Source organism: Sturnus vulgaris, chromosome 2 (assembly GCF_052056855.1).
Source record: "Sturnus vulgaris isolate bStuVul1 chromosome 2, bStuVul1.hap1, whole genome shotgun sequence".
In the NCBI taxonomy this organism is placed as follows: Eukaryota; Metazoa; Chordata; class Aves; order Passeriformes; family Sturnidae; genus Sturnus; species Sturnus vulgaris.
The window spans coordinates 59,094,349-59,108,051 of record NC_142244.1 but is presented as its reverse complement, the minus strand read 5'-3'; the positions used below and the strand labels follow the sequence as shown (position 1 = coordinate 59,108,051).

Here is a 13,703-nt window from a genome sequence, read left to right as displayed (position 1 = left end):
TAGAGACATTTTCATCAACTAATTTAGCCTAAGACTTTTTGGCAAACAAGAATAGGAAAGAACCAATAGCCTTATAAGATCAGTGAAGGCAGGAACAGACATGCAGCTATGTTAACAAGTAGAAGGGAAAATATTATCATGAAACTGAATCCAGGATCACTGCAGACATTTGTTCCCATACCCCAGTGTTTTGCATTTTAAAGTGACTAATCAGAAAGCAGACACTACATAGACAAGAAAGAAGTCCTTATCTAAGAATTCAGGTGACCTACCCTTTTTTAATCATGATTAAATACTAACACACGTTAGAAGTCAAGCTGTATCTTGTAGAAGCTCACAGAACATAAAATGGCAAACATTTATTTCAGTACAAAAAGGATGAAACTTATGACTTCTGAATCGAAGTTTTAATCCTATAACGGATTAAAAGTATTCAGTTGCCAGTGACGAGCAGAAGACTTCTCGGGAAGTCACCTGCTAAGTGAGCAGGGAAACAAAAACTAGAAATGCCATGTACCCATTGTGGAAGAATGTACAAAGGCTAAAAGAACATGTTCCATTATGATCCTCAGCAAACAAACAAAAACCAACATCAGGCACCACAATTATTTCATCAGTTCACTGCTGTCCAGACTTCAGACCTTCCCACAGCTCTCAAAGTTCAGGCCCATATTTAACAGCCAGAGCCAGAACATTGCAGGTTATCTGAACGGCAAAATCTTGTTTCCAACACGCTGCTGTCACACAAGGCTGTCAGTCTTTCTAAGCTCTTACACAAGGATCTGTTCAAGGATAAATATAATCCTTTACACTAGATAATTGATAATATACACATCCCCAATAATTAATTGCAGTAGAACATTAATAATTTTGCATATCAGGTTTTACTCTGTTTTGCCTACAGACTCCTTAGCAACTTCGTTTGTATGACATGTTCTTTCCAAAAGATCCTTCTGCTGAAATTAGTATCTGTTTGTTTGGCTTTTTTACTTAAAGATAAGGCACTTCTAGTTTTCAAAAACTCATCTAAATTCTTTAAGTTCAGCAGAGGACCCTTCCTTCCATCTTCATGATGCAGGCATTCCAACCTACATATTTTGAATGAACTCATTCTTTCCAGATTCAGTAGCCTCCTCAGCTTTTACATATTGCATTAACTTGCTCCACATTAAGATATGTGACCTTTAACTCTCTTTTCTAGTGTGTTACATCAGTCTTCAGCCACTGGACTGTTCCCCAAACAGCACAAGCCATTCTGATTTTTTACCAGTATGTATGTACTTTGTATGAAACAAACCATTCCTCATTTTCCTGCTACATCATATGCTTTAAAATAGGTAAGATGTTAGAATGATGCCAAATGTCTAATGTGAGCTTCTTCAGTAGTCTGATCTCCTTTTAAAAAACAAAATTTAAAAAGGGACAGGTGTATCTGTACTGGGTACAAGAATATGGCTAAATATACTAGCAACCTATTTGCACAGTGCCTGTGACATTTTGAAACAGCCTTGCAGCACAGTATCTGAAGCTTCACAGAACACAACAGCATCAAACATTTATTCACATGTTTGCTTCAAGCAGCTTTTCACTTTTCCTGGTTTTCTCTATCGAGGTTGTAGAGATTTTTTTTTTTTTGTGACTGACAGCTATTTCCTCCAGCCAAACAGGTGGCTGAGAGAATCCAAAGTATTTTTTAAAAACTTGTCAATTTACAGAAGTAACAGTTTAAATATCTATAAGGTTTTATGAATGATGGCTTTTCTTCAGATGCAGTTTCTTACATCATTCCAGAGATTACAGACTTAATACGATTTGCAACTTCCACTAAATCAAAATAGAGGACTATCCCAGAAAATGGAGACACTTAAATATATGCTGCTTGTATGGATTTTGCTTTAGGGTACACATGCATGGAAAAGGTTTCAAGGTCAGATCTAGGACCCTGAATTTGCTTAAGTGGCCTCAAAACAATGTGCAACAGTAATAAATAAATTACAATGTACTGCCAAAAAGATTTTAACAGTCTGAAAAAGGACTTGGTAGAGGTTTAGCAGAGAAACTATGCTGTCCAACACCATATGCCATACTTATTTAAACCAGATTTTATATTTTAAATAGTATATATGTTCCAAATAAGTTATAAATGGTGTACGCTCAGACTTCTGACTTTCTGTAAGCCCCAGCATCTCTAAGTCTTGACATTGAAATTATTTCCCATTATACTACAATTTTTCTTAGGTGTTTCACCAGAACAGTAGATTTGAAAACTGAAATCAGTATCTCCTGAAGTAAATTATCTCAGATGATCATTTTGAGTTTCGATAAGGTGAGATTTCTCAGACGCACAGCCCTTGAGCAGTAGCTGCTGAACCCAGCAGCCCAGCACAAGAGGAGCCACAGCCCCAGCTCCCCGCCCCAAGGTCTGGGCTGGCAGTGAGGCTGAGCACAGCTCCCCACAGGCACACACAAAACACGTGCACGGCACACACACGGGTCACTGCAAACTCAGCACTGCGGTAAATAGAGCCGGCACCAACAGCCTCTTCCCGCTCCTCGCTGCTCGGGGTGAAAGTCCACGAGGAGAGAGCGCACATGTGTGCACACACGCTCACACACAGCGAGCTGGCCCTCTAACTGCCCTTGGCTCGCTCGCAGTCTGCCCGGCAGCTGGGTCCCCACTGCGGGTGCTGGTACTCAGACCCCTCACAAACATGCAGATACTCAGTACAGAGCCCTCTGGCATGTGGCCCTGGACCCTCTACCCAGCAGCCGGTCCCCAGAGCCTCCTGTTACTTCAGGCACAAATACGCACGCTAACGGGGGTCTCGGGCAGACCCAGAGTCTCTGCAGCACTTGGCCTGGACTCCCAGCTCCTCCAGCTGTATCATACAGATGCACACAGGTATTTTTCTGGACTTCATGGCCACTCCCAAGTCTCGTCTACTACTCCCTCTCCTGCTTCACTGTCCTCGCTCATCACACCACACGCACGCCCCCTCACCTGACCCTGCCACGTGGGCCCTTGTGACCCATGGTCAGATCTGAGCTGCTGGCACTGAGACCCCTATAGGCACACACAGTATTGAGCCCCTTACACAATAAAACAATTAGAGTTTAATGAGACTGCACTGATGAGGCCAGGGCATGGCCACACAAATATACTGACCAGCCACCTGCTCATAAGCTCCCTTTGTTCCTCTATTTTACCTATGATTCATTCCCCACAAAGTCACAAACCCCTCCTTTCCCAACCTTGTCCCTACCCCAAACATCCCATTCTGAGCTGTGTACAATTCCAAAATGTTCTTACCCCCTTTCCCAGACTGCAAGCTGACCTCCATTAACTCAAGTGTCTGTCACCCAGGTCCCCAAGGGCTGATAATCTGCGGTGACAGCCCTGGCAGGAGCCAGGTCAGGGGGCTCATTTCTCTGAGAGGTTACCGGGTTCCCTGCCCGCTGCTGTGCCTCAGGGCTTCGCTGTGTGCATGGAGACAAGCCTTTTAATCACAGAACCTATCACCCTGAGTATTTCCAGACTGAACATCCAAAGCCATTACAAGAGTATTTATCAAAGCCATGAAAATAACATCTCAAAGTTCAAAGCTAGTGTATTTGGAAAGTCATCGTGTTCATCACTTGTTTCAAGTTGTGGGGGTTTAGATTAAAAAACACAGGCATGTAATTTATCAGATTTACTTATTCAAGTTGTTGCTCTTAAGTGTCAGGTGCTGGCTCATGTGTAATCCTAATAAACGTTTTCCAACAGTTATCAGGACACTTAAGTAATACAAAAAGCACCACATACCTTGTTGACCATATCGTATTATATTTGCTTTATAAACACTCATGACTGTTAATGTTATTGCTAAGCAACAGGATCATCTACCCTACAGTATTCACATAGCACTGTCTATCAGCAAATAAATGACTTTGAACTCTTTTAGTTCACAATTCACAGAATTACACACCTAACTAACACTAAACAGGTTTTTTAGAACTTTAAATAATCTAAATCATTGGATGACAAAAATTCATTCACCACTAATATTTACGAAATTTGAACTGTAAAGAGATTAAAAAATACAAGAGTGTTTGGGTTGCATAGGAGATAAGAGGAAAGCTGAAGTTTTAATTAGACAGCAGCTCAGCAAGGCAGAACTAGAACTGCAGACATTATCTGGAATTCATGAAACAGCATCTTATGCTTAGAAGGTGAGAGAATTCATCACTCCCTACCTAGTGGTTACAGTAGCTGCAAAATGCAAATCTGTTCACGTACAGAAAAAGTGAGCTAGTCAGAAGAAAAAGAATTAATTAGAAAATGGAAGAGGAACATACAAAGAGGAAGCAGGGCTGGGCTTTTGTTACAAGTAAAAAGTTATCCTCTTCCACTATCTCCTACATACTGCCTTTTCCAGTAAGCCTGGCCTCTCCTTCACCAGCACATGGGGTGATAGCTCCTTCAGATCCATCTTCCTTTCCATTTTCTCTGAAAAGCAGAGGTTTTACTTGAATGAAAACCTCACTATTTCCAAACTATTTGATCCCAATGACACAATGTACAATCTAGCAACAAAGCTACTGTTACTGAAATACTTTTAACACCCCCCCTTCCCAAGTTTCACTGTTAAATGGCTCACTGCCTTGTACAAAGCATTCTACAGAAATTCATATTCTGAGGGAGCAATGAGCTTGGTCAGACAAGCTGCGAGAGGAAGCATAGCTATGCAAGACAGCTAAAGGTGAGCAAAGCAGGCTTTTGTATGGGAGCAAGTTTGTAAAGGCTGAACTTTAGAGAGGGGCTCTGAAAACTCAATAAACAAAATGCATTCTCAACACTACAGTGATGAGCTGAAACCCTGTCTGTCACTGCTACAGAAAGGTCAAACATACAGCAAGAGTCAGCATATAGTTTTAAATGCACCATTCTTCCATGCAGAAGCATCATCTTTCTTCAATGGTGTAAGCAGCCATACACGAGCAGAACAGCAGCAGGAGGAGCTCACATACTCCCATTTGTCAGGCCAAAACAGTGGGTAATTTTAGAACTACTCCACAAGAGACACATTAAAATAGACAGATGAATGACAGGAATTTGGAGCGGTGGGCGTGACTACAAAAATTCTGATTACCAAGTGTCTGGAATTGAATGCTCTACTAGCTAGAGAATCCTCCAAATATTAGTTAGGCAGGTTTTCTAAACATGGAGCTCCAAAAAGTCTATGGCCACCCACACAGCCATATGCTTAGGTTATACCAGACATTCCTAACGAACTGCCTTACTTTTTGGTTTGATCTTTCCCTTGTGATTATTAATTTCCCACCTGTACTATTACCAGGGAAGCTGTGGCATCACTGCAGCCTAAAGCTCAACACAGACATAAACAGAAAAAACCTCACACAAGAGGATAAGATCACAGATTTTAGCTGCTTTTGCAAAATACATTGACCTCTTAGCATAGTTTGGGAAGGTCCTAGGACGGAGAATCTCTTTTCTATATTAAACATGAGAGAGGAAGTTTCAGTTTGCTTGCCAAGTCAACATTACAACAGCTGGGGCAGAGGGAGGAAGAAGTGGCAAGAACAACGTCCTACCCACCAAGTAGAAGTGGGCTGCCAAAACGGAAGAATACTGCTACCCTTTCAAAGAGGAAAAAACTTCCAGGGAAATGTTCTTAAAGTTTTGGCTATCAGCAAGAATCAGAAGTAGAAAGAGCAAGACTGAAGAGAAAGCACTACTCCCTACTTCTCCAGCCCTACAATGTCTACTTAACATGCACTGTGCATTAGCAAAACTCCAAGCACAATAACAGCTTCTTCAGGTTAAACAGTTTTATAAAACAATACACATTTAATATTTATATAATGGCACCACCTGGCATCATACAGGCCTAAAGTCTCTGTGGATAATGGACTACACATTAATTCTATCTCCAGGTAAAAATGTAAGATATTCTAGAGACTACACCTTTGAATTTTTCCAGGGAGAGTCAGAAGGAAGTGGTACAAGACAGACAGAATCTTCTAAGTACATTATATATGCTTACTCGGATTAACAGTTATGGATTTTTAACTCCTATCATAAACCTGCATTATATTTCAATATAAGAATAAAAGAGAATGGAAACAAAAGCTCCCACCATCAGTATCAATGGAGAACTACTCACATACTGACAGACTATGATAACTTTAGAACTTGAATGTGATAGCATCAGATTTGTACCAGTTTAATGCCATTATCAAAACAACAAGTTGGACCAAAATTAATGTCAAGTCCTGACACATCCAATTATGCTAGAATTTGGATATCACCATGATAACATGAAGGCATAAAAAGAGGCCTTTCAAGCAATTCTCTTTAGATACATGTAGTAGTTACACATGGCCTAAAAGCCTCAGAGGGAAATATTACTGAAAAAAAGAGAATGTTATCAATTTCGGTGATGCTGATGAGAGAAACACAAACTTTAAAATTCTCAAACTGTTGAGATTTCAGAGGCAATGACTGACCACCAAGAGTCTGTTATATCAACATTATTTTAATTACTCTTTGTGCAGGCTCTCCTTTCATGTAAAATCATGAGTGTGGTACTTGGTTCAAAATATTTGTATGATGGAAGGGAAAAATTCTTTAGTGCTCAGAGACCATTTCCTACACTGACTTACACTTTCAATCCTACTTGAAAAGCTGGACAGCAAGACAGCAGTAGATTTCTTCAGTAAATTGTAATTCCTTCATTGTAACAACTAACCTGTTAAAAACTTATAGTTGGTCTACATAACATCAAAATAAGCTTTAGGAACATGACCAGTCAAACCCAAGAACTTCAGCCTCAGACGTGTGTTAGCACAATTCAAAACCTACAACCAAGCTGCATAACACTGTCACGTATCTGCATAAGCAGGAATCATTTATTTCTGCATGTGAAGCACCATCTGCAAGTAATAAACTCTATCTTCTTCTGGCATCCAGAAACATGACTAATGGCCTTTCACACAAAAGATACACAGCTGGAGCGGGTGCCAAGATAAACCTGGAATACTTGTGTTATTGTACCAAGTCTTACACAATTGTTAAGAGTTCCCAGGAACTCTTAGCCTCTCCTGAAGTCTGTCTCTTCCTTTTCCCTACACAAGTCCCAGCTACATCTATTCTAACATGCTGTAACAAGTTATTTAGTATAGTCCAAAATCTGCAATTATGCCCCAGATCTCCAGATGAGATATTAGAACAGACCCAATTAACAGCACAAGCAGGACTGCTCAACACATCATTTGGGGGAAAAGCACTGCCCTATACACTGTCACCCTTCCAAGTAACAGCAACACTAATTAAGCACATGTTTAGAGTCAGAAAGTACCCGATGATTTGCAAGACATATAACAGCCAACTATGTCAACCGGAAATACCAGCATATCCTTCAAGGGTACATCAACTGACAACAACATAAACCAAAACAAGTCCTAAGAGGTTAAGATGTGACAAGTTGGTAACAGTGTTGGATAGTACCCGTCTATCCATAAGCACCACAACATTTCCAGGAAAATTCAGCAGCCACCTCTCAAGGAGACTGCCCTGCAGTAACAAGTCCTCTGTTAAAGCCATATAAAACTCTTAAGTCTTCCTCATGGAGCCCTCAATGATCCTTGTGGGTAACTTTCAACTTGGGATATTCTACAATTCATGAAATTAAGAGTGGTTTTAATGAATCCTCTTGAATTCTTAGATGAATGTAAGATCATTTTATGAAAAATCTTTTTACAGATGGCCTCAGGACTAAAAAGCACCTTCTCAAAACAGAAATCTTTAGTTCATGTTCTTCAGCATGTGAATCTACTTCTAAAGCGTAAGGATTTAAAATTATTTTCCCATTCAGTGGGATCTTTGGTATTAATAGTAAACACCATTATGGTTGTAACTGAGAAATATTTGAAGTCCACCATATCTGAAGTTTTGAAAGCATAGAAAAATTAGGTTGTAGGCCATGTTATTTCAGTACCATCTAGAGTTCAGGATTCCCACCTTCCTCAAGCCCTAGCCCACTTTATTTTAGATTTCACTGAACTAGCTCTCAGGTATTAAGCCATAGGGGTGGCAAACCCACCTCTTGCCTAGTAAGTCTAGCATTTTTATAAAACAGGAAAATCCCTTCTAAAAACCACATTTACAGAATGAGGCTCACTTAAAACCTTGATCTTTAAATAAGCTGGTAATATACGTGTTGTTCATTACTGCAATAGCTACAATGAGCAAGCAGATTCAGCAACTTAATTTCTGTGAACTCCACAGTTTAAGACTGAGGACTAAAACCACCAAAAACTCCAAATGGTTTAGAAATCCACACTGCTTACATAAGCAATCTCTTTTAACTTGTAATGCACATCAGTGACCACCAAAACCACGTTAATACTTTATTTAAAAATGAAAGAATTAACTGACTTAATGCCTCGTTAATCAGTCTGTGCTCAGCATTTAAACCTCGCTGCCCTTACAGGGCAAGAGCATTCAGGTCAAGTCAAAAAAGCAGCACATAGGAGTAAAAGATGGTGAAAAAAAAGCTTTGATGGCCCTATCTTGTGACAGAGGGACACCACTGCTGCAGAGGTTGATCACTGCTCCTTGTGGGGACAAAACCCTTCAGTTACACATTAGTGCAGAATATCAAAAACCAGGTAATTGTAGTATAATTACACTGTTTTGAAAAGCTAGGGAAAGTTATTTTAAAGCCCTTACTAATAAATTATTAGAGGCAGGTTCTGACACTCTTTAAAGTCGAATGGAAGAAACAGAAGTTCTGAATCCCTAAAGCTGTTTACAAAAATTATATTCCACACCAACTTGCTCTCTCCAGCTGTAGAAATAGATAGACATAGCTATGGATCTGTTTACCTACAGACATATAATCCCATTTCCACAGACAAAATAGATCCAATACTCCAACTTATTCTTAAAAGCTGCAGGAGCTTGGAGTTGACATAAATCTATTTTTTTAACTTACTAAGCACTTAAAAAGATACCAAAAGCAATGGGTTTGAACCTGAAGAAAACAATATCCTCTCACTGAATGACCTCACTTTAAAAGTAGTCATCTGCACCCTTAACTCAACCTCCTTATGACCACTGGAATTACTTCTCCCAGAATCCTCACAGAACTCATTATCTTAGTCTGGTTCTTTGCAGGCTGTCATGTTAGTTGTTTTAGTTTGAGTTTATTTGGGGTTTAGCTTTCATTTTGAAGGTCAGTATGAGTACCTAGTGCCACGAAGCAGTTCTTTAATAAGATATCTGTATTTAATTTACCACTTCTATATACAAGAGCACAATGTTTACAAAAAACACTAAAAATATACACCTAGTTCCCATATCTGTAAGAATGATTTCACTTAGCAAAAGGCTAACAAACTCACAGCTGAAACTGTCACTAACAGCACAGTAAAAAATAACATATAAACATTCAAATATTTAACAAAACAAAAAAAAAATATCTTTCTACTGTCTTTAGATGAAGAAACCGCTACTAAAAACACACTTTAAAAAAATAAGGTCAGTGCACTAAGCAAGACAACAATTAAGGCAACAAGGGCAGAGGGCTTATTAAAAACTGGTGGTCTTCACTAACAAAACTTCACATCATTCACAGATACAAATTATTCCTTTCTAAAACACCTCAAGCTGTGAGGAAAATAACCCTAACAGGGTACAATCCCCAGCCTCTGAAAGTAATTATTTTTGTGTCATGTTAAAAAGATGTTGTATCATACATACACCATACTTCATACTACAGGTCCCAAAACTCTACCTTAGGGGGATTTCTGTCATAGCAAAATCCTTGTACAACAGACTATGTTTAAGTCAGAATTTTGAGGGTACAATCTTCAGCATTAGGTGCAAAAGAGGAATTGACATTCATTGAGGGTGTAAATAAAATCCCTTGCCTTATAAAACACATTAGTTTTGTTTGCACTGAAACACCATCCAATGGCCATGTAATAAGCAAAGTCTCCCTGGCATAGAGAGAAAAAAAGATAAAATAATTACATCCCGAATTTTATACAGACTAAGGTGAAATTCAGATTTGAGGGGGTAGGTGGAAACACTATTTATAGCATATTACATTCACTGTAATTTTAGGTTGAAAGGTAAATCCCTATATTCTGATACAAGGTGAGGCTTTATTGATATTAATGTGCTTTGTAAATTAAATAATGGATCATATTGAAAGCAATTAATTTTCCAGGCTTATCTAACCTGCACGGATTCTCCAAATGGTAGATGGAGTTTGCTACGTAAATAAACCTCTTAATTGCATAAGAAATTAACAAGCAAACACAGGAGCAAAGAAGGGAGGAACAAATACAGGGCTTTAGCTGTTTTACTGTATTTTCTTTTAAGTAGTGCAGAAAAAAATTCCTTCAGGCAACAAGAACACCTGCCTCACAGAAAGCCAGTCACTACATGATTTATTCCAGGGAAGTCCATATAAAAACAAAGTTCCAAAAAGTAGCAAACTGAGAATAAGTGAATGCCACAAATCAATCAAACTCATGAGAGCATTATAGGAACAGCTAGTCAAGCCACAATATCTTGCATGTACTCTGGTGTTTACAGAAAGGCAGAAAGGAGAATTGATCTAGAAAAAAGTACACAGACTCAAAAAGCAGGCCAGATTTTGAAACAGCAGGCACTTAAGGAGGGACACAAAACAGATGGCAGTTCAAGGTGACAAAATGTGGCAATACAAACCATTCACTGCTTAAGTGCAACAGCAAGTGAAGATCCGAGATTTATCTCATCCATTCATACGTGGCACTGAAGCCCCAAGAAAAATGTTGAACTGGCAAATTTGCATAGAATGGGCAAGGAGCACAGATAGCCTTTGTATCATTATTATGCTGTCATCAAAATTACAGTTTTTCAAAAGACTTTGAGGGAGGCAGAAAATTAATCTGAAACAGTAACTTGAGTTCAACTACAAGAAGGAATTTGGGTGTTAATGTTGCCCTGGAGAGACAAGCCAAATGTCCTGTAGCTTCAGTACTGCCACACTGGAAGCACTGGTTTGACTACTAGCAGTGGAGATACAGTCAGGTCTTCCAAGTAGCATGTATTTTTGGAGAACGATGTGAGGACTGACATGGGAACAGAAGTTTTTATTCTCTGAACAAATGTAGCATTACTGTTCATCGTTCTCATTTGCAAAGCTGCTTTATTAAAAAAGCCAACAGTTCTGAGCTAGTTAAAAAGGAAGTATCAAAGACCTGACTAGTATATTCATTTAAAAGGGATAAATGGGAGAAATCTCCAGAGCAGATCCAAGTACAGGGCAAAATAGCTAAAAAATGTTGATAAAATTTAGCATTAATACAAGGGAACAGATACCTACAAGGTATCACCTGTACAAGTATAAGGAGAAAAAAAAACTCAATAAAAAAAATCACTTCTTGGAACATCCTCAGTATAGTACATAGCAGAAGAAAGTCCTATTGTTCCCCAAACTCTAAGAAATTAGTTACTTTGTGTGCTAAATTAATACCACTTACAACGTTCAGAAACTGATTAAGCAATTTATGAAAAACATTAGTTTTACTCTAGGATACTAGAAAGGTAAAACTGAGCAGAGATTAACACATGAAAAGCTAAAAAGTTTGAGATTGTGCTACAACAATTTTTTTACAACAAAAGTTTTTTATGTATAGCATATTCTTGTTTTTATCACCACTCTTATTAGGAAAACTAATAGAAGTTTTCTCTTTGAATATCCTTACTCCTATGTTGTTATCAATACTTTAACCTGCTTCTAATTTCAAGCAGCTGCAAGCGTTGCAGCTGCCAAAGATACACAAGATCTTAAGTAGTTACATAAGAATAAATGTACAAATGTCCAGAAGCCCTTCTAACTTGCCCCTACTTTCTTCCTGTTAAAGAAAGCTGCAGCATTAACTCAAGTTTTAGACACCACTAAGTGATAATCACAGCTAGTGCCCAAGGCATAATAAAGCTTCAAATCAACACTTATACTCTATTATACACTAGAGAACCTAACCACAACACAAGCTATAAATCTGAGTCCAGACTTTTCTACCACTGCTTATAGGAGGAAAAAAGGTTTAGCTGCTTCAAGGGATTTTCTGTCAAGTCTACTGCCTGTTACAGGAGAGTTCCTACATTAGCTGGCTGCTTGTTAGTCCAGTTCCTGTGCTGTCCCAGTATCCAACTAAGCTTCAATTTCACTGTAATCCTGAAGTCACCCAGGAACATTCCATCTGTACACAGCAGCTGTGCTGATGTCAGCTGTTCTTCATTTACTCTTACATACTTTGGTCTGATTTCATCTCTCCATTGTTTATATATGCACACAAAGACTTTGCAAATCAATTTTTCATGCTTTCTCATCTAATACAAAGTACTACCAGAGACCAGGAAACCACTTTTTAAAATAGCTCATATTTGACTATTCTGAAAAGTTCTAAACACATCAGCAGCAGGTATGTGGAAATTCCTCTGAAACATTCAAATGGATAAGGATACCTTAATGTGAGCTCTGAAGTAATGCCATCCAATGAAGAAACCTCAGTTCAAGTCAGGACCAAGTTATAGTTTGAGAAAATCAATATAAATCACATTTCTATCTTTAAAGGCCAATTATGATCTCATTAAATCCATTTATAACCATACAGGTTATTTATTCAAAAGTCTTTTTTTTCAGAATTATAGGTAATATCTTCAACTGAATCTGGCAAGAGGAGGTCAGATACTGGTATAGTTACAATTGTTGAAATAGTTACCCAGAAAAGAACACCAAAAGCCATATGCCTCTTTAACTGTGCAACCTCCTACAACCCTCTCTCAAAGTAAAATATTATCTTGCCCCCATGAGAGTGACACCCATTTGTGCAAGGTACAATTTCTTCACTTACTGTTCTTTAACATGAGGCTAAACCCCACACATTTTACTGATCTCCGCTTCTTCAGTACATGGAAAAAGCAAGAAACATCACTTTCTACCGGGGAGAAAGCAAAGCTACTCATGTGAGAGCAACCAAGGAAACTAAACAATACAATACAGTTCATGAGAACAGCAAATTTATATTCTTTAAAAAACTTAGCAAGCGATCAGGGAAGTGCCACTGTCATCAGCAAAAAAATCACAAACTTAATATGGTCTTTAAGCTGACAACCCAACTTAAACAGCAGAATACAGCAATTCCTGCAACAACCCACCAACTCACCTCATGTTGCTGACACCAGCTTACCGACCTGTCCTAGGAGCTGTGCAGCTGCGAATTCTTCGTAAAGTCCATGCAACAAACAAAACTGGAATGGTTCAACCATTTGTCGCCACTGCTTTCAGAAAATGTCTTTTTTCAGCTTTCAGTTAAAACCACTTTTTCTAAACCTACCCCTATATCACATTCATTCTTTCAAGACTCAGGGATGCTTTATGTCTGATAAACCAAGGTATGACCCACCTTTCCATAATTAAAAACAGATCTGAAAAAATATTTTTTTTCAGATGTTCAATTTTTAAATGTTACCTGCTCAAATCCCCGTGTCCTGCAAACAGGACTGAACGAATGAAATCCAACTTAAAAGCACACCACTGCTGATGGAACAAGTCTGGCTTTCAGAAAATCACAGTGAATTGTTCATGTTTTGTTACCCACCTCCTCAGTGTACAGCAAGGGGATACAAACACCCCAGA

General features: G+C 38.7%; 1 protein-coding gene across 2 annotated transcripts in view; it reads right to left on the bottom strand.

Moving 5' to 3' along the window:
- The window catches only part of TSC22D1 (TSC22 domain family member 1), a 90,723-nt gene that overhangs the window by 36,113 nt on the left and 40,907 nt on the right, over positions 1–13,703 (bottom strand). The gene's annotated exons all lie outside the window — the stretch shown is intronic.